This window comes from Lissotriton helveticus, chromosome 8 (genome assembly GCF_964261635.1).
Source record: "Lissotriton helveticus chromosome 8, aLisHel1.1, whole genome shotgun sequence".
Lineage (NCBI taxonomy): Eukaryota > Metazoa > Chordata > Amphibia > Caudata > Salamandridae > Lissotriton > Lissotriton helveticus.
The window spans coordinates 1,693,994,466-1,694,017,451 of record NC_136069.1 but is presented as its reverse complement, the minus strand read 5'-3'; positions in this window follow the sequence as shown (position 1 = coordinate 1,694,017,451).

Below are 22,986 nucleotides of genomic sequence, written 5' to 3'. Positions count from 1 at the left end.
CCCTCATTTTCAGACTGGCTCGATTGTGAATCATGGGCAGGGCTCTGACCTGTCTGCTGGGATGTGGTGGGAATAGGTCCGGTGGTTGGCAGAGATGTAGCTGTTACAGTTGCTGCAGGGGTTTGGGATCCAGAGGAGCCAGGTTGGTTGGGGTCATCCACAGTGCGTTGAGGGAGGGCGCTGCCGGTGGGTTCTGGGTCCTGCTGAGCCTGGGACTGGGATCCTTGGCCTCCCTGGCTGGGGGGGAGATCCGCACGTTGCCCTGTGTGTGGGAGAGACAGACACTGTTAAGGCAATATCAAGTGAAATGTGGTTTGGTTATCCATTATCAGCATCACAGTTCCACAAGCTATACATTGTTGACATTGTGCAGTTGTGTATTTAGTGGTAGAACAAACAATTGTAAGATGGGGTATTTACATTCTTCCAATCTCTTGACAATGACTGACACAGCCATTGCTGTGTCTTGTGTTGCCGGCACCACATGTGTAAAGCATTGGTAAGTTTCACGCAACATCCTGAATACGGTGAAAATTCTTATGTGTGCGTCAAGCATGCACAGAGTTTAGATGCAGCATGTTGATGTAAGAGACAGAGCAACATTATTTGGCATGTCAGCTACTACTTTGGATGTCTTTTGCTGTTCCATGCTGGCCAAACAATGCCAACACCCCTGGACCTGTACACCCACTTCTAGAGCATGGCTTTAGAACTTGGGACTTCTGTAAGACGCATCACCTTGTCAATACCCATGTCCGTGTTGGTACTTATGTGCATTCCCAAAGGTAATTTTTTAGAAAGGCACAATGGACTGGAGCTTCTGTTATGTGCATGTATGAGTTGTATGCATATTCATATGAGTGCGTGTTTTGTTGTGGTACATGGCAATTGGGACAGTGTTGCAATCCAACGCCTGTCCCCAGGGGATGAGTTTCTGTAAGGGGTGTGTACAACAGGCCATGCTATTACTTTGTTTGTGAATAGCAAGCGTCCATTGTTCATGATTTGGCTGTCCACTCATGTGGCATGCTGCCATAATCGTGGATTAGTGTTGGTGCACAGGATGTGTGACCTTGTCCCGGTGTTTGTGTTTGCAATGAGCACAGGAGGGACTTGTGCTGCCTACACCTGTGCCCATTGTGTACTACAGAGCTTTCTGAGAAGTGTGTCCTGACACAGTACAGTGTTGACAGCAAATGGTGGGTGTCTTCCAGGCACATAGCAGATGTTTGCTGGTACTTGTGAGACATCCCTTAACATTCTGCTCTATGGAGTTTGTGAGGCCTGTGCAGTGCTTGTGTGCAACTGTGTGTGTGCCCCAGGGAGGTGCGTTGAGGTGACAGAGGGACAAACACTGACTGATGGAGACAGAGGGAGTGGGAGAGGGAGTCAGAGGGAGAGGGAGAGGGAGACAGAGGGAGAGGGAGACAGAGACAGAGGCCGACCGAGGGAGAGGGAGACAGAGGGAGAGGGAGAGGGAGACAGAGGGAGAGGGAGACAGAGACAGAGGCTGACCGAGGGAGAGGGAGACAGAGGGAGAGGGAGACAGAGGGAGACAGAGGGAGAGGGAGACAGAGGGAGAGGGAGACAGAGGCCGACCGAGGGAGAGGGAGACAGAGGGAGAGGGAGACAGAGACAGAGGCCGACCGAGGGAGAGGGAGACAGAGGGAGAGGGAGACAGAGGGAGAGAGAGACAGAGGGAGAGGGAGAGGGAGACAGAGGGAGACAGAGGGAGAGGGAGACAGAGGGAGAGGGAGACAGAGGGAGAGGGAGACAGAGGGAGACGGCGAGACAGGGATGGAGACAGGTAGATTGTGCTTGCTCTCTTGCTACACTGCCTTACTTTGTCACAAAATGATGCATCTCTGTAAGGTCTGTCAGCAAATAGTAAATATTTAGAAGCTGTGGTCTAGTATCTTGTGTGATCTTTACCTATCCCTGTGCATTGGACATTATGCTTGTGTGTGTCCCTGGGACATATGGCATGAGAGCAGCCTCTTACCCTACACATTGCGCCCTATGTGCCTTCCCCTTGCAACTCTCACCATTTGGTAGTGTACTGCTTGGACTCATGGCCACCCACCCCATGCTGCTGGGCACTGTTGTTAGTCTACCCATATGACTTGTGTTTTTTGTACACTCACCAGACTCAACGGCTCCTTCTATTCCATGTACTCCCACCGCTGGCAGTAGGACCATGACCTTCTCCTCCCAGGGCTGGTATACAGGAGGTCTGCGGGAACCACCGCCTCCGGTGTGGTGTGCATTGGCGTAATCCTGTGCCATCTTCTTCTTCACCATCCTCCGCAGATCGTACCACCTGGCCTGGCATTCATCCCTGGTGCGCCTGATGGGTGCAACAGCATTGACCCGGTCTACGATCCTCTCCCACATGCGTGTTCTTTCTGCCAGGCTGGTCTGTCTGACCAATGCGCCAAACAGCTGCGGCTCGACTCTGATGACTTCATCAGTAAGTATCTCCATCTCCGGGTTAGTGAATTTTGGATTCTTGTGTGTGCTCATGGTGTGTAGTGTATGTGATTGAGGGGTTGATGGTGTGTATGAATGAGGGTGTTTGGGTCAGAATGTGAAGGGGGTGGTGTGGGTGTAGATGAGATAGGGTGTATGTGTGAAGGTATGTGTCTGCAATAGTTTGTGTGCTCTCAGTTTCCTCGCAAGAATGGGTATGTTGCAAAGGATGATGGGTTGTATGTGTGGTCCCTTTTATTGGTCAAATGGTGGGTGTGGCTTAATTTGAATTGTTGGGGTGGGTGTTATATGGGGTGGGTGTTGGTGTTGTCCTCTGTTTGGCTGTGACCAGGACATTGATTGTCAAAGGTGTGTACACAGGAGACATGTTCAGTGTGGTAGTGCGACTCGTTAGCAAGTTCCTTGTGGTCGTTTTTGTGTTGGCGTTATGTGTGCGTGTCGTACTTGTACGTACGATTGACTGGTACAGGCCGTTGGGGGGTGGGGGGGTTCGCGTAGGCTTGGCCGAGGGATGTGCGTGTCGTACTTGTACGTGCGATTGACTGGTACGGGCCGTTGGCGGGTGGGGAGGTTGGCGTCGGCTTGGCCGAGGGATGTGCGTGTCGTACTTGTACGTGCGATTGAGTGGTACGGGCCGTTGGCGGGTGGGGGGGTTCGCGTAGGCTTGGCCGAGGGATGTGCGTGTCGTACATGTACGTGCGATTGAGTGGTACGGGCCGTTGGGGGGTGGGGGGGTTCGCGTAGGCTTGGCCGAGGGATGTGCGTGTCGTACTTGTACGTGCGATTGAGTGGTATGGGCCGTTGGCGGGTGGGGGGGTTCGCGTAGGCTTGGCCGAGGGATGTGCGTGTCGTACATGTACGTGCGATTGACTGGTACGGGCCGTTGGCGGGTGGGGAGGTTGGCGTAGGCTTGGCCGAGGGATGTGCGTGTCGTACTTGTACGTGCGATTGAGTGGTACGGGCCGTTGGCGGGTGGGGAGGTTGGCGTAGGCTTGGCCGAGGGATGTGCGTGTCGTACTTGTACGTGCGATTGACTGGTACGGGCCGTTGGCGGGTGGGGGGGTTCGCGTAGGCTTGGCCGAGGGATGTGCGTGTCGTACTTGTACGTGCGATTGAGTGGTACGGGCCGTTGGCGGGTGGGGGGGTTCGCGTAGGCTTGGCCGAGGGATGTGCGTGTCGTACATGTACGTGCGATTGAGTGGTACGGGCCGTTGGGGGGTGGGGGGGTTCGCGTAGGCTTGGCCGAGGGATGTGCGTGTCGTACTTGTACGTGCGATTGAGTGGTATGGGCCGTTGGCGGGTGGGGGGGTTCGCGTAGGCTTGGCCGAGGGATGTGCGTGTCGTACATGTACGTGCGATTGACTGGTACGGGCCGTTGGCGGGTGGGGAGGTTGGCGTAGGCTTGGCCGAGGGATGTGCGTGTCGTACTTGTACGTGCGATTGAGTGGTACGGGCCGTTGGCGGGTGGGGAGGTTGGCGTAGGCTTGGCCGAGGGATGTGCGTGTCGTACTTGTACGTGCGATTGACTGGTACGGGCCGTTGGCGGGTGGGGGGGTTCGCGTAGGCTTGGCCGAGGGATGTGCGTGTCGTACTTGTACGTGCGATTGAGTGGTACGGGCCGTTGGCGGGTGGGGAGGTTGGCGTCGGCTTGGCCGAGGGATGTGCGTGTCGTACTTGTACGTGCGATTGAGTGGTACGGGCCGTTGGCGGGTGGGGGGGTTCGCGTAGGCTTGGCCGAGGGATGTGCGTGTCGTACTTGTACGTGCGATTGAGTGGTACGGGCCGTTGTGGGGTGGGGGGGTTCGCGTAGGCTTGGCCGAGGGATGTGCGTGTCGTACTTTTACGTGCGATTGAGTGGTACGGGCCGTTGGCGGGTGGGGGGGTTCGCGTAGGCTTGGCCGAGGGATGTGCGTGTTGTACATGTACGTGCGATTGACTGGTACGGGCCGTTGGGGGGTGGGGGGGTTCGCGTAGGCTTGGCCGAGGGATGTGCGTGTCGTACTTGTACGTGCAATTGACTGGTACGGGCCGTTGGCGCGTGGGGAGGTTGGCTTCGGCTTGGCCGAGGGATGTGCGTGTCGTACATGTACGCGTAGGCTTGTTGGGGGGGTGTGCGTGTAGTATGTATTGGTGGTGCTTGCAGTGTGGCAAATGTTCCGTACGAATCAATGTTGAAGCGTGAATACTTTGGCCTGTACGTATCTCGCTCAGGCCTTTCGTTCCGAATCGGAAAAGTGAGTTTGTACGGCCTGATTACGAATCGTACGGTGGTCTGCACGAGGCTTATTCGTACGGGTATACGGATGTCATTCGTACGGTTTGTAGAAAATCGTACGGAAATCAACGGAAACGGATCGGAATTCGGAGGTCGGACGGTAGTTTCCCGATCGTACGGATTTGGCTACAAATACGATTCGTATGGTGTATTATTTTACCGGATCGGAATCGGCCCCTTGATGGTGCTTCGCATGCAGAGAGCTGGTGGAAAATGATGTGATCCTCTGCCACTAGGATCTTGAGGTATGCGGCCGCCCTGCTAAAACCGAAAGAGACCTTCTTGGATATAATATAATATACTGGATAGGGAGGGTGAGAATTAGGTGTTGTTTAACCCTATTCATTTCAGCATTTTAGCATGTTGTCACCTTTTGCACTCTATGGACTAGTAACTATGCTGATAACTTTGCTTCTTATAATATGTTTGCTTGTATTATCTAAGATACTGCGTTTGAGAACAATGCATTCGTAAATAAACATTTCAAATGTACATGCGTCCTCATTTACTCCACGTTCTGGTTTGAAATGACTGTATAACGAAAGAGTGTTCATGTGTTCCACGTGACCTGAGGTATTCTAAGTTCATGTTCTGGTTTGTCGAAACATTGGGAGTTTGTAATGACCAATCAGACACTGTGGCTAGCTCGGTAAGGGGATTTTGGGTACTAAGGTGAGTTTTGGCACACCCTAATTCACTGAGGTTCCAAGTCTCTATGCACAGTTCTGTAGGAGAACGGAATCCCTGCTACATGGCGCCCATACGTTGGTGGTCTTATTTCATGACACTCGAGTAGTACACCATTCAATCCTTAACCCCTTCATTGTCGTTTCCGGAAAACGGTGGTGTCGGAAAAAACCTACCTATTGGTGAAATAGGTCTTTTCAAGCTTGAATCTTTCTAAACGGTTTCCTTGAATTACTGCCCAGTTGTGCTACAAAGTTTCCTTTTTCTTTTTACCTTTCTGTGACGTCATGGCCGCTGTAGTGGACATTCCGCAGCTTGCCGAGAAATTTGACCAGCTGGAAGCTGTATTTCCTAACACGACTGCTGGTGAAAAACACAGGATTCTGACAACTAGTTTACACAAAGACTTGGCCCCTGAAATCGGTGACTGTGAGACCTGGGGTAGAACATTTGCAGCGGTCTATGCGAGGTGTTACGGCACTCCGTCTATGGCTGTCCTGCCTACGGTCCTTACGCGTGTTCAGGATGAGCAGGGACCCGAGGCGTGTTCAGGATGAGCACGGACCTGAGGCTGCGGTTGAATTGGGTATGCCACAGATAGTGAGAAAGCGGCTTCGGAATCTGACATGGGCTCTGACCTTGCTGGACAGCACGGCGGAGATTACCATAGTGCGAGAGGCCCTGCGTCCACTACTGAAGGTGACAGCGACTAACCGTTATGTTGTAGTAGAAACAGCTGACACTAGAGTTGCTCCCCCTGACAGACTTTATGAAATTGTCCTGTTAATCGAAGGTGACATTCAGCGTACCATAAAAGGGATATTTTGGGAAAATCTTTCGTCTACGTATGACATTTTGCTTTCGAAGGCTGACTGGCCCCCACCTTTTGTTCTCGCAGCTCCGCGAGGGGAGGAGGTGATCCTCCCCAGTTTCGCGCACACAGTCTCCAAGGAGCATGCGCTGAATTTTGCAGAAGAGTGGGCTAAGGCTCTAGCGCTGGCTCTGTACCATACACACTGTGGTTGGGATCAATTTTCCCCACACCACGAGAATCCATTGCGGTCTCAGCCACAGCCTCAACCTCAATATCCCATACGACATGAAGCTAAGGCTTCCGTTGCGGAAATCCTTGACCAATTAGAGTATCAGGGAGTGATTGAAACGTGTGTGTCTCCAATGAATAACCCACTTTTTACTGTGACCAAGCCAGACGGTTCGTATCGTTTGGTTTTGGATTACCGGCATTTAAACTCGCATTGCCGTACCTGTGCAGTACAGACTACTCACAGCTCCGCCTTAGTGGATAGTCTTGTGCGTAAGCGGTTTAAGCTTGACATTTCCAACGGTTTTTATGTCCACCACTTGGATGGTCTGAATTCCCAATGGACCTCCTTTACTTGCGGCGGTGTGCAAAAAAATGTTGGCGTTTGCCTATGGGCTATAAGAATAGTCCAGGGATTTTTTCTGCCCGCATAGTCTCCCTTTTGGAGAGGGTCGACCCAGATGCATGCTCGTATGTGGATGACATTTATCTCACAGACGACGAACTTTGGGAGCATCTGTGTCGCGTTGACCGCTTAATTTGTAGCTTTGCAGACATGGGTTACAAATAACTTTGCGAAATCGCACATTGCAGAGTATAAAGTGTTGTTCCTGGGCTACGAGCTCAACAATGAAGGTAGAGGATTGGCTCCTCACTTCTTGGAGAAATTCGCACAACTGCGCGCTCCAACAACTCTGAAAAAATTACAGCCTTTACTGGGTTTTTTAAATTTCGGAAGGATATACATTCCGGAATATGCCCAGCGTATCAAGCCGTTGTATGCTTTGATATAACCAACTTTTTCCAAATCATGCTGGCTGCCTGAGCACTCAGCTCTCCTGCAATCTTTGCAGGCTGATCTGCTCGCTTCTAAATTCTTACTGACTCGTGACAACCACAGCAAGCTGGTGATAAGAATCATCCCTGGGACGGTGGGTTTCACTTACCTGACTTTTAACGAAGGAGACACAGTACCTATTGCTAACAAGTCACACTTGTACACTTCGGCTGAAATGCAATTTTCCACTGTGGAGAAAGTTTTGACGGCTGTACAGATGGCGATTCTTAAGGAACGTGCTCTTTCACAGGGAAAACGCATGTTGGTTGGTACCCCGTGTCCTGCTTTGGAGTCAGTTATGAAGGCCAGTGTACCAAATTCTAAAGCTTTGCACCCTCGGTGGATACAATGGGCTGCTTCATTGACGTCTCCGGATGTCACGTTTATTTTTTTACGCCTCTTTACGGTCGCAGGAGTACTTACAGTATGAATTTGTTCATCCAGCTCCTTTGGAGGATTTCCATTGCATCATTTACACTGATGGGTCGGCGCAGGTTGCGCATGGCTCTAAACACGCCTACGTTTCCGCATGCGCCATTGTGGTCGGTGCCATGGTGAAGGATGAGTTCAAGTCCAGAGTCGTGCACATGCAGACTCTAGGGGACTGCACCGCACAATTGCCAGAGCTTCGTGCTCTGATGCTTGCATTGGAATACGCTGATCCTAGTGTGACGACTCTTATTGTGAGTGATTCCTATTACTGTGTCCAGTCTTACAATGAAAACTTGATCTTTTGGATTCAAAATGACTTTCGTGATTCCAAGGGTAGCACAATAAAACATAAAATGATCTGCGTTCGAGTGGCTGAGCTCAAAGAGCAGTTGCCACTTGTGTTTGTAATTCATACTCTCGGCCATCAGCGTGTTGGAGTTCACGCTGTGGGTAACTCGCTTGCTGATGAGGCGGCGAAATCAGCGGTATCGACATATTTAGTTGCCGCAGTTACACGGTCCAAAAGTAAGATTGATGATGATATCTTGGTGGCTCTTGCTGCCACTGAGAAGGGAGGTGAATATCTTACGGGGTCCCCTTCAAAGTACACATGTCACTTAAGTCCCGATAAGGTTCCTTATGTGAAAATTCCTGACGTTGGGGAGAGGTTGATTCCCAACTCGGACCGCAGGCATACATTGATTACAGCGGCGCATGAAGGTGTGGCGTCTGCGCATGCGGGCATCTCGGCCACTGTATCTCAATTACAACAGCGTTTCTGGTGGCAGGGACTGTACAAACAGATGCGCGATTATGTCCTTCAATGCGACATTTGCCAGCAGTTAAGCCTTCAACTGCTGCGCGTCCGCTACAGACAGAGTTGTACATATCTAATAAACCACTAGGATGCGTTTATTTAGATCACTGCGGTCCTTTTTCTTCTGATACTGCATATAAGTATATCTTAGTCGAAGTTGATTCTTGCACACGCTTTGTCTGGGTCTGGCCCCACCGTAGCGCTGATTCAAGTACTGTCATAAGAGATTTGCGCGTCTTTGTATGGATTTTTGCCTGTGGTACCTTCCATTCGGATCAGGGTCCTGCTTTCGCCTCTAAGGCGTATAAGGATGCTATGATGTCGTTTGTGGTCCAAGTCAAGTTTTCGTCTCCATACAGACCTGAGGGTAATAGTGTAGCGGAACGAACGAACCGTGACTTAAAGCAATCATTGACAGCACGAGTTATAGGCACTGGCAGGAACTGGCTGGCCCATCTCAATGGCGTGCAGCGTGCTCTTAATAATCTCCCTAGAAGGTCTCTGGGTGGGCGGACCCCATACGAAATGCTCTTTGGTATCAAGATGTCTGTCCCAGACCTTGACGGTCTAGACTGCGTGGCCCAAGCCACAACCTTTGACATAGATGAACATTGCAATGTTTTACAGGATCTAGAAAAGACCAGAGACAGTCTTGCAAAGGAACATTTGCCCTCCACATCGGATGATGCGTTGCAGATCCCGGTAGTTGGCTGGCTACCCCAAGTTGGAGAACTGGTTCGAGAGAAGATCGATAACAAGAAAGAATTTGGTCCTTCCTATCGAGCTCCGGTTCCTGTGCTTGGCGTGAAGGGCACAAGAACAGTCATTTTACCACCACTTCCAGGTCGTAAGGAGAACAGGTTTTTCTCAATTGACAATGTCAAGATACACAGAGTTGCCGATTCTTCTTAGTATGACACCGGCTGTCTCCTGTCCTTCGATTGTGAGAAATTCTGTTTTGGCCACTGCTTCCAATCCTGAGCCAGAGGTGGCCATCGAGATGCCTATAATTTCCAGTCCTTTATTAAGTACTTTGCCTAGTAATAACGTTGATGAAATTGATTACACTTACCCGACTGACTTATCGATGCCTGATTTGCAAACACGTTTGGCCACAGAATCCAGATTTTCTTTTGACACTGTTTCGCCTAACTCAAAGAAGCCCTCACATATTGCAATTAATGCCAGTTTATTTAAAAAACACTTTTTGATTCCCCCTTGGACATATATTTGGTTGGTACTTTTTTCAATTTACCTTTTTATGTCAATTGGTTTTGTGTTTTATTTTTTTCGAATCGTCAGTGGACACTATGACGAGGAGAGAACATGCATTCGACATCTAAATGGAACTTTGACCCCCCTTTCTTCATCGCATTCAGCACACAGACTGAAAAGAGACTTGACTTTTGTTAACATCACTGCTTGGCCTGTCCTTGATGGGATTGTGTGGGATGCCGTTAAATTTCAAATCCATGGGTCTACTGAGGTTGTTAATGTCCCTAATGTGCTCAGGGTAAACATGGGGTATGTAGTTAAACAAAACATACGTTCTGATGATTGGGATATTCAGGCCGTAGAGGCATTGTTTTCTGATTTGAAATATTATGCTGCCTTTGATGCTGAAGATTTGTACTTAGAATCTGCTAATTATGGTGAATTATTTTGCTTCCAACATTTTGGCAACCATTATCTGCATAAAACTAATTCCAGAAGGAGTACTGTAAATTATACACAGTGGGAGCATTGCCCGTCTCCTTTACACGGCAGTTCGAGTACTTTTTTGAAAAAGTACTCATATTTTACTGACTTTAATCAGTCCAATCCCGCTTCTTTTTATTTTAAATTGACAGAGAAGTCCATGTCCAAGGTTAGACTTACCGATACTCAGGGCTTAATTTGTGCCGGTGCTTTCCGGTGCTTAGCACCGGCACTTAAATGTCAGGGCCGGGGCTACGCTTCCCATCTCCTTAAATGATTTCTGCAGTACAAAGTTAAGTAAATATAATCATCAGCAGCAGCTGCTGCAGCTACAGGCCCGGCCGGCGGCTGTTCGTGGTGTGTGTGACTGTGTTCGCGTTCGTTCAAACTGCTGCTCATGTGCCAGACTAGAGTCTCTGTCTCAACTGCAAGGCTCCGATTCCCGCCCGCGCGCAAGACTGCAAATGCAATCAATCATGTATGTTGTAATTTTTTATTTGCGAGTGTGCCTGGCTGTCCCGTCCGCCGGCCCGGGCGGCCCGCCCCGCGCACATTCTTGTTGATGTCAACTGATCCAGCCAGCAGCCAGGACATGGTAGCGTAGCCCGGCCGGCCCGCCCAGGCCAAGAATGATTAATTAGAGAGAGAATAATATAAAATCGTTTGCGCAGACTAATATACTGTTGTACTGGCCAGCAGCAGTGCACGGCCGTTCAGTTTCGTTTACAGGTACTGGCAGCGGTTTCGTTTTGGCGCCCAGTACTGGTGGTGCCGATGTTGTTAGTTTCGGTTTGAGTGGGTGGGCGAGCGGGCCGGGGCCGCGTTCTGAATGGTGGGGGCAGTTGGGTGGGGGAGGGGGTAGTCAACTGAGGCAGGGGCTGTACTGTGTGTGCGCGCGGTAGCGCGCGGAGCCGCAGATTTCACTTCTTGGCTCAGGCAGGCTGCCATACTGCCCTTTGCCACGCCCCAGCATAACCTGCGCAAGTGCGCAGTCACATCAGCAGGCGCTCCCCCACGCCACGGCCGACGACCACGAACGAAGGAGGGCACCCCCCCCCCCCGACGACCACGAAGTGGCAGAGAGCTGGGCCTGGGCTGCCTGTCGGCTGTCCTCGAGTCCTGTGTCCCCTGAGTCCCCGAAACTGCAAGCAGGCAGCAGCCAGTACGCACACGTCGCACAGAGAAGAGAACTGAGTAAGTACAAACACGAACACCAACCAGTTGGGCAGCCAATCAGCAATGCATGCATTCCAGTGTGTGTGTGCATCAACAAGGCACACATGAGATCAGATCACATCACGATTCACCCCAGGGCCCCCACCTGACCTGCTCATGGGACTCAATGTATTGATCTCGAGATATCTATATTGGAAAGCTGTGTGTCTCTGCAACTTGACATCAGCGAGCATACCCACAGAGCTTTACCCCAAGCCGCATAGGATTTTTTGGTGACCATAACCTGCAGTCTCTGTCCTTTATAAACATACAGGTGTTTGTGCCGACCTGCAATGTCCTGGTTAATTACATTTGGAAATAATTCATGTCTTATAACATCTGTGACCTGTCACAAAGGTACTCATTCCTTTGCTCTTACGCCTACTTTTCTGTTGACAAAACGTTTTCCTTCACACCTTCTCGTCGTCTTTGTTTTCACCTCTTTCTTGCTTTCGCCTCGACCTTTTCCCCCCTCCCAGAAGCACCTTATGCCCTTCGCTTTTACAGACGCCTTGCAGTTTTTCCTGTCCGTTGCTTACAAGTACGTTTTTCTGTAGCAACCGCGTCTTACTCTCATCAGTCTTCACCCCTCCCCCAGCACAGATTTAACAAAGGTGGCTCACGCCAGTGGCGAAGCAAAGATCGCAGAGCCATAGTGCAGTTATGCCAAATAACCCCTCCCCCCCTCCTCCCCCGCAGTCCCTTGGTTAGGTACTGAATGCAGCCATAATAGGAGTGCACAAGTCCCCTCAGACCTCTGGGTCCCGGTGCCACTGCAGCTGCTGTACCATTGAAAAGCACGCCTCTTGTTCTCACAGGAAGAAATGTACTCATTTCCTAGAAAATCGGCTAGCGGTCCCCTTTATTTGTAATAAATATGGTGAAACAAAATTTGAAGCAATTATAAAGGGCATTTATCCGTATTTAGGTATTTTTTGTTTGGCGCTGCATTCCTTCGCAGATGTATTGAATTGATACGGGTGTGGGGGGGGACAATATGGTCAAGATCACACAGTGTAACCAAGTGTACATGCCAGGACTAGAATTAAGTGCTCTTAGTTCAAAAGCCTGTCAAGTAGTCACCAAACGTGCTGCGTTGTGGTTCCGTAAATAAGTGCTTCCTTCAGCTTACTGGGTCTGGACGCTATTTATTTTATCGACGCCAGAAAGATGAAAGGCACTCCTGTCATCCTGTAACCTGTCGGTTAAAGCGCTTAGCCTCGCAGCTGACGCTCACTCCGCTGCCCTTTCTTCCTGACAGGTGAAGTGAAGAGGACAAACAGGGGTCGATGAGAGGTGATAAGAGTTGTAAACACCGCTTAGAAGTTTGCAGTGATATACAGGCGCTTGTGCAGGAGCACGCGGTGAAAGTGTCCCTTGTTACTGAGAGGCACTATCTCACTAGTTAAACGTTCGGCGCCAGACATGAAATGCCGTGTTTTTTATTCTCACTTGTGCCTTTGACCAAAACCGTGTGACCTTGGGCAGACTGGGCCGGGTGGGCCCAGGCCCCAGCACAGCCAGTATATTCTATTTTTAAAAGCACCTGCTGCCGAGTTCCTTCCTGGCCTCCAGTAATATTCAGGCATACATTCAAATGTCAAGATAACTGGTGATTAATCGTCTTCATAGAGAAAGACAAGAGTTTTGTCTAGGGGAAGTTGTGACTGCTTGTAAGGTAGTACAGATGCCAGATGGTTACTATACCTGCTGCAAAGAACGTTTACCATGCTGATCAAAAAGTGCATGCAATCATGTAAAGTAGGTCAGTGACACGTGTTACTGCTTCTGTCAGAGAGATCCTTTTGTTACTTGCTATTTGTATATATTACATCTGACGTTTAGCAGTGTCAGTTGCCGATGTGGGTGGAGCCAATATAGTAAGTGGGTGGAGCCAGAGAAACGTGGGCGTGGCCTCCGACAAACATTTGAGCACCTGCACTTCAAATTTTACAAATTAAGCACTGCCGATACTAAGTTGTTGTACTCGAAGTCATTTCTAGACAAGTTGGCTGTAGAAGGCTACGAGTTATGGAAGGAAACTATTGACCTTAAATCTGTTTGGGGTTCTAAAAGCTGGCAGGTACAAGGCACTGAGGCTTTGCACCGAGCATGTCTCATCCCAAATCATATGTTGTTTTTGAATTCTACCATTTTGCAAACAACATTCTTTGGATTGGCTACTTCTAAAAAATTAAATACACCTACAGTCCCTGATTTATAAGAATATTCTGGTTGGAGTAATATTACACAGTTTTCCATTAGGGAATTGCAATCTCTATTGCATAATTCGTCCTTTAACATATCCAGTTTGGATCCAAAAGGTTGGCTGATGTGGCACAGAAGTACTGATTCATGCCAACGTTGTTTTCTGGGTTTAGCTGATGGATTTACACAAGTCAGGCCTGATCCCCTTTTTGATACTGACCATTCTGTCACCACCTATTCAGTAGGCAAATTATGTCAGAATTGGCTTCAACATTCTACCTTGGCTGCGGGTAAACTGCATCTATCCAAGCTGACTGATGATGTGGATTTAAATGATTTCATAAAAGGCACGGCTAGTGGTAGATCTATAGGATGGATATATGCGATTTACAATGAAATCTGGAAAACATCGCAGATTGAGGCGCCTACACGCCTTAGAGTTATTGATCAAGCTATTTTAGAAAAAGTGCTTGCAGTTGTAGATAATAGTATTAACATGCTTTCTTCTCGCATTTACACATTAGATAATATAGTGTCTTCTGTTGTTGATATTGTGCAAGATGAAGTGTCTGTGTTATACCATGGTCAAAATCAATTGCGTTCCATTATGCAATTTGCATGGACCCTACAGACGCTTAAATCTGGAAAAGTGCCTTGGAATTACATGAACGTGTCCTCCAGCGCTTGCTTTCAATGTGAGATGCATCTTTTTCCATGTTACACATTGAAAGGTTGGAATCTTTACTGTTCTCTGTGGCAAAAGCCACTGCTGCAACGTGGCTTATCCACGGGTTAATCACATTACCATTTGCTTTGTTTAAATTTACAAATTGTATGTGATATATTGCGATAGGGCGATATGAACCTCTGGGTAGTTCATTTCTCCATGAAGCCTGGTCGCTTCCATTTACTTACAGATGCCTAAAAGATGGACAAGAAGTGTATCTTAAAGGTGAAGAGTGCACAGAGACACCAGATTTAGACACCAGACATTAATGTGTATACATATTCAATTACACGGTTCTTGTAACCAAGAACGGCCAAATTTAGCCTGTGTTTTGAAAGGTACTCCGGTTCCCGCAATCGTCCCCACTTTCACATTACTGGCAAACGGCAGGTATTTACTTTTAAATAACGAAGATTGTTGTGGGTTAATTAGTGGTTTTGCTTATGTGGTTACAGTGTCTGAGCGAGTGGTTTGTTGCAAAAATGTTTTGTACCGACCCCCGCATGGGAATTCAGAGGTTTCCATCTGGCCGCGAATCCCAACCTTGATGGCAGAGTTCAATGGAATGAGTAGAATAAGAGCCCTTTTGTCCCAAAAAGAAGTGGCCCTGAGTTCGGCTCGTGAAACATTTGTCCTTCACATAGCTAACACCCGAACAGAGGTGCAGGCACTATTAAATACTGACTTGCCATTGCATTTCGGTGAGCTGATTCATTCAATATTTAACGCGTCCTCCACTTCTGGCCTCGCACACTTTTTTAAGATAGTTAGCAGCGGTCTCGTGACTTCCTTTGAAAAGATATTTGGAGTAATTCCTGCTTTCTTTCATTCTACATTTTCGAGCCTATTTGGTGGATTTCCTGTATTGCTGGCGCTGGCTGCAGGCCTTCTGGTGATATTTTGTTTTATTAGAAATGGATGCCCATCCTGTGTTACATGCCGCACAGCCCCACCTGGCACTGTTTCGCAACATGATGCTTGAGTACTATGGCACGTTGCCACTTGCGACTTTAAGCGCGGCATATGGATTATCGTTTCGATTTTCCTATTTCACATGTGTCGAGCCTGTGTTACATTGCCTGAGCTGTGATTTCGAGAGGCCCTTGATTTGTATCTCTGCAAGACGTTGTATCCTGACGTCGATTTTAATTATCTGATGAGTCCCTTAGTTGCTCATGAGTTGTTTTGTTCGGACGAAAGAATTATGGCCTTGGCAGGGATGCATGGACTAATGGGTCGTTGGAACATACTCGCAGCAGCGCAAGCTTTCTTGGTGCAGAGTTTTGTTGAGAACCCACCGAGTTGTCCTCTGATGATGCTAGAGGCTCCGGTGCTGGAGGAGCACGTATGTTCTTTCCCACTATTAAATTGGATGGCTGAACTGTTTTCGGATGATGACAGTGACTTCATGCTGGAGGCTGTTGCTGCATATTTTGCATATTCAGTCCTGTCCTAAAGGCTTTCAAGGCTTTTGATGACAAACCGTTCTTACTTACAATTTTTTTTACAAATTATGCGTACATTTTTCACTACCCAGACCTATTCACTTGAGTAAAAGTGAACAATGGATTGACAAGTTGGATTTTTTTTAAAATTGACTTATGAAAATGATTTTTCCATCATTTTTAAATTTAACCTGGCTCATCGTTCTTGAACTCTGCTTTCATGATGTGCCCCTTGCCTTATCTTATCCGTGCTCGGATCATGGGGGGATGTCATATAGTTACTGCTTGCGTATATACCGTGTTAAGTTAGCATGAGCTTATTAAATGTTTAAGCGCCATTTTACCTTTTGCTGCTTCTGCACACGACACATAATTGTTGTTTTAGCATTCAGCCCAGAAGAGCGTTGTGATTTATACAAGAATAATGTGTTATTGCTCTGATATCAGCTTTGCTTAGTAAACTGTGTCTGTACAGTGAGTGCTGAAGCCGTCAAGGATAACTCGACACAGTGTTATTGTGAGGTCTGATCTTCGCACCTTCCTAGACATAACATAAATGCAGCTGCTGCCAAAATCTGGCTTCAGGCGCGTTTTATATTGCTTTGCATAGAGCACACGAAACACACTTGATGGTGCTTCGCATGCAGAGAGCTGGTGGAAGATGATGTGATCCTCTGCCACTAGGATCTTGAGGTATGGGGCCGCCCTGCCAAAACCCAAAGAGACCTTCTTAGATATTAATATAATATGCTAGTTAGGGAGGGTGAGAATTAGGTGTTGTTTAACCCTATTCATTTCAGCATTTTAGCATGTTGTCACCTTTTGCATTCTATGGACTAGTAACTATGCTGATAACTTTGCTTCTTATAATATGTTTGCTTGTATTATCTAAGATACTGCATATGAGAACAATGCATTCGTAAATAAACATTTCAAATGTGCATGCGTCCTCATTTACTCCACGTTCTGGTTTGAAATGATTGTATAATGAAAGAGTGTTCATGTGTTCCAAGTGACCTGAGGTATTCTAAGTTCATGTTCAGGTTTGTCGAAACATTATGAGTTTGTAATGACCAATGAGACACTGTAGCTAGCTCGGTAAGGGGATTTTAGGTACTAAGGTGAGTTTTGGCACACCCTAATTCACTGAGGTTCCAAGTTTCTATGCACAGTTCTGTAGGAGAACGGAATCCCTGCTACATGGAGCCCATACGTTGGTGGTCTTATTTCATGACACTCGAGGAGTACATCATTCAATCCTTAACCCCTTCATTGCCGTTTCCGGAAAACGGTGGTGTCGGAAAAAAACGTCCTATTTGTGAAATAGGTCTTTTCAAGCTTGAATCTTTCTAAATGGTTTCCTTGAATAACTGCCCAGTTGTGCTACAAAGTTTCCTTTGTCTTTTTACCTTTCTGTGACGTCATGGCCGCTGCCGTGGACATTCCGCAGCATAGTCGCATTGCCGTACGCAATCATTTGCAGAATTACAATGTCCCCGTGGATGGCATTGCCATGATAATGGTGTTGTGTGTGGAAACAGCTTACCCATACGAAATCTTTTATTCGTGGGTGACATTTCCGGCTGTGGATGCAAATTCTGGTGTGTTCCACACTTACACTCCCACGCCTGTGCCGAATGAATATACTCCGTATAGGGCACAGGAGGTACCTATAGATACTTGGCAGCATCGAGTTTAGTTTGGTGGCGCCCTCCCCCATTCTTTAACCGCTCCGAGGTTAGGTCCTTTGTCCATTCCATGTGCAAATTGGCCTGTTTTGGCTGGATTTACTCCTCATCCTCAACACGGCAATTGTACCGTTGTTGAACTTCGCAGACTAAATGTAGTCTCAATTAGCGTTATTCGGGCTTTGGTGCAATACATAACCCGTAATCATCCGGGTGGGGCCCCAGGTGGTGCGGCGCTTCCTGCGGGACAGAGCGGTATGAAGCTCAGTCCCGTGATGGTCAATGCTATGATGGGCAGGCTTCCCCAGGATAAGGATGACTTTCCTTTCTGGCTTGCCGAGAAATTTGACCAGCTGGAAGCTGTATTTCCTAACACGACTGCTAGTGAAAAACACAGGATTCTGACAATTAGTTTACCCAAAGACTTGGCCCCTGAAATCAGTGACTGTGAGACCTGGGGTAGAACATTTGCGGCGGTCTACGCGAGGTGTTATGGCACTCCGTCTATGGCTGTCCTGCCTAGGGTCCTTAAGCGTGTTCAGGATGAGCACGGACCTGAGGCTGCGGTTGAATTGGGTATGCCACAGATAGTGAGAACGCGGCTTCGGAATCTGACATGGGCTCTGACCTTGCTGGACAGTGCGGCAGAGATTACCATAGTGCAAGAGGCCCTGCGTCCACCACTAAAGGTGACAGCGACTAACCGTTATGTTGTAGTAGAAACAGCTGACACTATAGTTGCTCCCCCTGAGAGACTTTATGAAATTTTCCTGTTAATCGAAGGTGACATTCAGCGTACCATAAAAGGGATATTTTGGGAAGATCTTTTGTCTACGTATGACATTTTGCTTTCGGAGGCTGACTGGCCCACACCTTTATTTTTTCTCGCAGCTCCGCGAGGGGAGGAGGTGACCCTCCCCAGTTTCGTGCACACAGTCTCCAAGGAGCATGCGCTGAATTTTGCAGAAGAGTGGGCTAAGGCTCTAGCACCGGCTCTGTACCATACACACTGTGGTTGGGATAAAATGTCCCCACACCACGAGATTCCATTGCGGTCTCAGCAACAGCCGCAACCTCAATATCCCATACGACGTGAAGCTAAGGCTTCCGTTGCGGAAATCCTTGACCAATTTCAGTATCAGGGAGTGATTGAAACGTGTGTGTCTCCAATGAATAACCCACTTTTTACTGTGACCAAGCCAGACGGTTCGTATCGTTTGGTTTTGGATTACCGGCATTTAAACTAGCATTGCCGTACCTGTGCAGTACAGAATACTCACGGCTCTGCCTTAGTGGATAGTCTTGTGCGTAAGCGGTTTAAGCTTGACATTTCCAACGGTTTTTATGTCCACCACTTGGATGGTCTGAGTTCCCAATGGACCTCCTTTACTTGCGGCGGTGTGCATTAACAATTTTGGCGTTTGCCTATGGGCTATAAGAATAGTCCTGGGATTGTTACTGCCCGCATAGTCTCTCTTTTCGAGAGGGTCGACCCAGATGCATGCTCATATGTGGATGACATTTATCTCACAGAGAACGAACTTTGGGAGCATCTGTGTCGCGTTGACCGCTTAATTTGTAGCTTTGCAGATATTGGTTACAAATTCAACTTTGCGAAATCGCACATTGCAGAGTGTACAGTGTTGTTCCTGGGCTACGAGCTCAACAATGAAGGTAGAGGATTGGCTCCTCACTTTTTGGAGAAATGCGCACAACTGCGCGCTCCAACAACTCTGAAAAAATTACAGTCCTTAATGGGTTTTTTACATTTCGGGAGGACATACATTCCGGAATATGCCCAGCGTATCAAGCCGTTGTATGCTTTGATACAACCAACTTTTTCCAAATCATGCTGGCTGCCTGAGCACTCAGCTATCCTGCAATCTTTGCAGGCTGATCTGCTCGCTTCTAAATTCTTACTGACTCGTGACAACCACAGCAACCTGGTGATAAGAATCATCCCTGGGACGGTGGGTTTCACTTACCTGACTTTTAACGAAGGAGACACAGTACCTATTGCTTACAAGTCACACTTGTACACTTCAGTTGAAATGCGATTTTCCACTGTGGAGAAAGTTCTGACGGCTGTACAGATGGCGATTCTTAAGGAACGTGCTCTGTTCCAGGGAAAACGCATGTTGGTTGTTACCCCGTGTCCTGCTTTGGAGGCAGTTACGAAGGCCAGTGTACCAAATTCTAAAGCTTTGCACCCTCGGTGTATACAATGGGCTGCTTCATTGACGTCTCCGGATGTCACGTTTATTTTTGACGCCTCTTTACGGTCGCAGGAGTACTTACAGTATGGATTCGTTCATCCAGCTCCTTTGGCGGATTTCCATTGCATCATTTACACTGATGGGTCGGCGCAGGTTGCGCATGGCTCTAAACACGCCTACGTTTCCGCATGCGCCATTGTGGTCGGTGCCATGGTGAACGATGAGTTCAAGTCCAGAGTCGTGCACATGCAGACTCTAGGAGACTGCACCGCACAATTGGCAGAGCTTTGTGCTCTGATGCTTGCATTGGAGTACGCTGACCCTAGTGTAATGACTCTTATTGTGAGTGATTCCTATTACTGTGTCCAGTCTTCCAATGAAAACTTGTTCTTTTGGATCCAAAATTACTTTCGTGATTCCAAGGGTAGCACAATAAAACACAAATTATCTGGGTTCGAGTGGCTGAGCTCAAAGAGAAGTTACCACTTGTGTTTGTAATTCATACTCTGTTGGAGTTCACGGTGTGGGTAACTCGTTTGCTGATGAGGCGGCGAAATCAGCGGTATCGACATATTTAGTTGCCGCAGTTACACGGTCCAAAAGTAATATTGATGATGATATCTTGGTGGCTGTTGCTGCCACTGAGAAGGGAGGTAAACATCCTACGGGGTTCCCTTCGAAGTACACATGTCACTTAAGTACCGATAAGGTTCCTTATGTGAAAATTCCTGACGTTGGGGAGAGGTTGATTCCCAACTGGGACCGCAGGCAGACATTGATTACAGCGGCGCATGAAGGTGTGGCATCTGCGCATGCGGGCGTCTCGGCCACTGTATCTCAATTACAACAGCGTTTCTGGTGGTATGGACTGTACAAACAGATGCACGATTATGTCCTTCAATGCGACATTTGCCAGCAGATTAAGCCTTCAACTGCTGCGCGTCCGCCACAAACAGAGTTGTACAAATCTAATAAACCACTAGGATGCATTTATTTAGATCACTGCGGTCCTTTTTCTTCTGATACTGCATATAAGTATATCTTAGTCGCAGTTGATTCATGCACACGCTTTGTCTGGGTCTGGCCCCACCGTAGCGCTGATTCACGTACTGTCATGAGAGATTTGCGCGTCTTTGTATAGATTTTTGCCTGTGGTACCTTCCATTCGGATCAGGGTCCTGCTTTCGCCTCTAAGGCGTATAAGGATGCTATGATGTCGTTGGGGGTCCAAGTCAAGTTTTTGTCTCCATACAGAACTGAGGGTAATAGTGTAGCGGAACGAATGAACCGTGACTTAAAGCAATCATTGACAGCACGAGTTATAGGCACTGGCAGGAACTGGCTGGCCCATCTCAATGGCGTGCAGCGTGCTCTTAATATTCTCCCTAGAAGGTCTCTGGGTGGGCGGACCCCATACGAAATGCTCTTTGGTATCAAGATTTATGTCCCGGACCTTAACGGTCTAGACTGAGTGGCCCAAGCCACAACCTTTGACATAGATGAACATTGCAATGTTTTACAGGATCTAGAAAAGACCAGAGACAGTCTTGCACAGGAACATTTGCCCTCCACATCGGATGATGCGTTGCAGATCCCGGTTGTTGGCTGGCTACCCCAAGTTGGAGAACTGGTTGGAGAGAAGATCGATAACAAGAAAGAATTTGGTCCTTCCTATCGAGCTCCGGTTCTTGTGCTTGGCGTGAAGGGCACAAGAATAGTCATTTTACCACCACTTCCAGGTCGTAAGGAAAACAGGTTTATCTCAATTGACAATGTCAAGATACACAGAGTGGCCGATTCTTCTTAGTATGACACCGGCTGTCTCCTGTCATTCGATTGTGAGAAATTCTGTTTTGGCCACTGCTTCCAATCCAGAGCCAAAGGTGGCCATCGAGATGCCTACAATTTCCAGTCCTTTATTAAGTACTTTGCCTGGTACTAACGTTGATGAAATTGATTACACTTACCCGACTGACTTATCGATGCCTGATTTGCAAACACGTTTGGCCACAGAATCCAGATTTTCTTTTGACACTGTTTCGCATAACTCAAAGAAGCCCTCGCGTATTGCAATTAATGCCAGTTTATTTAAAAAACACTTTTTGATTCCCCCTTGGACATATATTTGGTTGGTACTTTTTTCAATTTACCTTTTTATGTCAATTGGTTTTGTGTTTTATTTTTTTCGAATCGTCAATGGACACTATGTCGAGGAGAGAACATGCATTCGACATCTAAATGGAACTTTGGCCCCCCTTTCCTCATCGCATTCAGCACACAGACTGAAAAGAGACTTGACTTTTGTTAACATCACTTCTTGGCCTGTCCTTGATGGGATTGTGTGGGATGCCGTTAAATTTCAAATCCATGGGTCTACTGAGGTTGTTAATGTCCCTAATGTGCTCAGGGTAAACATGGGGGATGTAGTTAAACAAAACATACGTTCTGATGATTGGGATATTCAGGCCGTAGAGGCATTGTTTTCTGATTTGAAATATTATGCTGCCTTTGATGCTGAAGATTTGTACTTAGAATCTGCTAATTATGGTGAATTATTTTGCTTCCAACATTTTGGCAACCATTATCTGCATAAAACTAATTCCAGAAGTAGTACTGTACATTATACACAGTGGGAGCATTGCCCGGCTCCTTTACAAGGCAGTTCGAGTACTTTTTTGAAAAAGTACTCATATTTTACTGACTTTAATCAGTCCAATCCCGCTTCTTTTTATTTTAAATTGACAGAGAAGTCCATGTCCAAGGTTAAACTTACCGATACTAAGTTGTTGTACTCGAAGTCATTTCTAGAAGAGTTGGCTGTAGAAGGCTACGAGTTATGGAAGGAAACTGTTGACCTTAAATCTGTTTGGGGTTCTAAAAGCTGGCAGGTACAAGGCACTGAGGCTTTGCACCGAGCATGTCTCATCCCAAATCATATGTTGTTTTTGAATTCTACCATTTCGCAAACAACATGCTTTGGATTAGCTACACCTACAGTCCCTGATTTAGAAGAATATTCTGGTTGGAGTAATATTACACAGTTTTCCATTAGGGAATTGCAAACTCTATTGCATAATTCGTCCTTTAACATATCCAGTTTGGATCCAAAAGTTTGGCTGATGTGGCACAGAAGTACTGATTCATGCCAAAGTCGTTTTCTGGGTTTAGCTGATGGATTTACACAAGTCAGGCCTGATCCCCTTTTTGA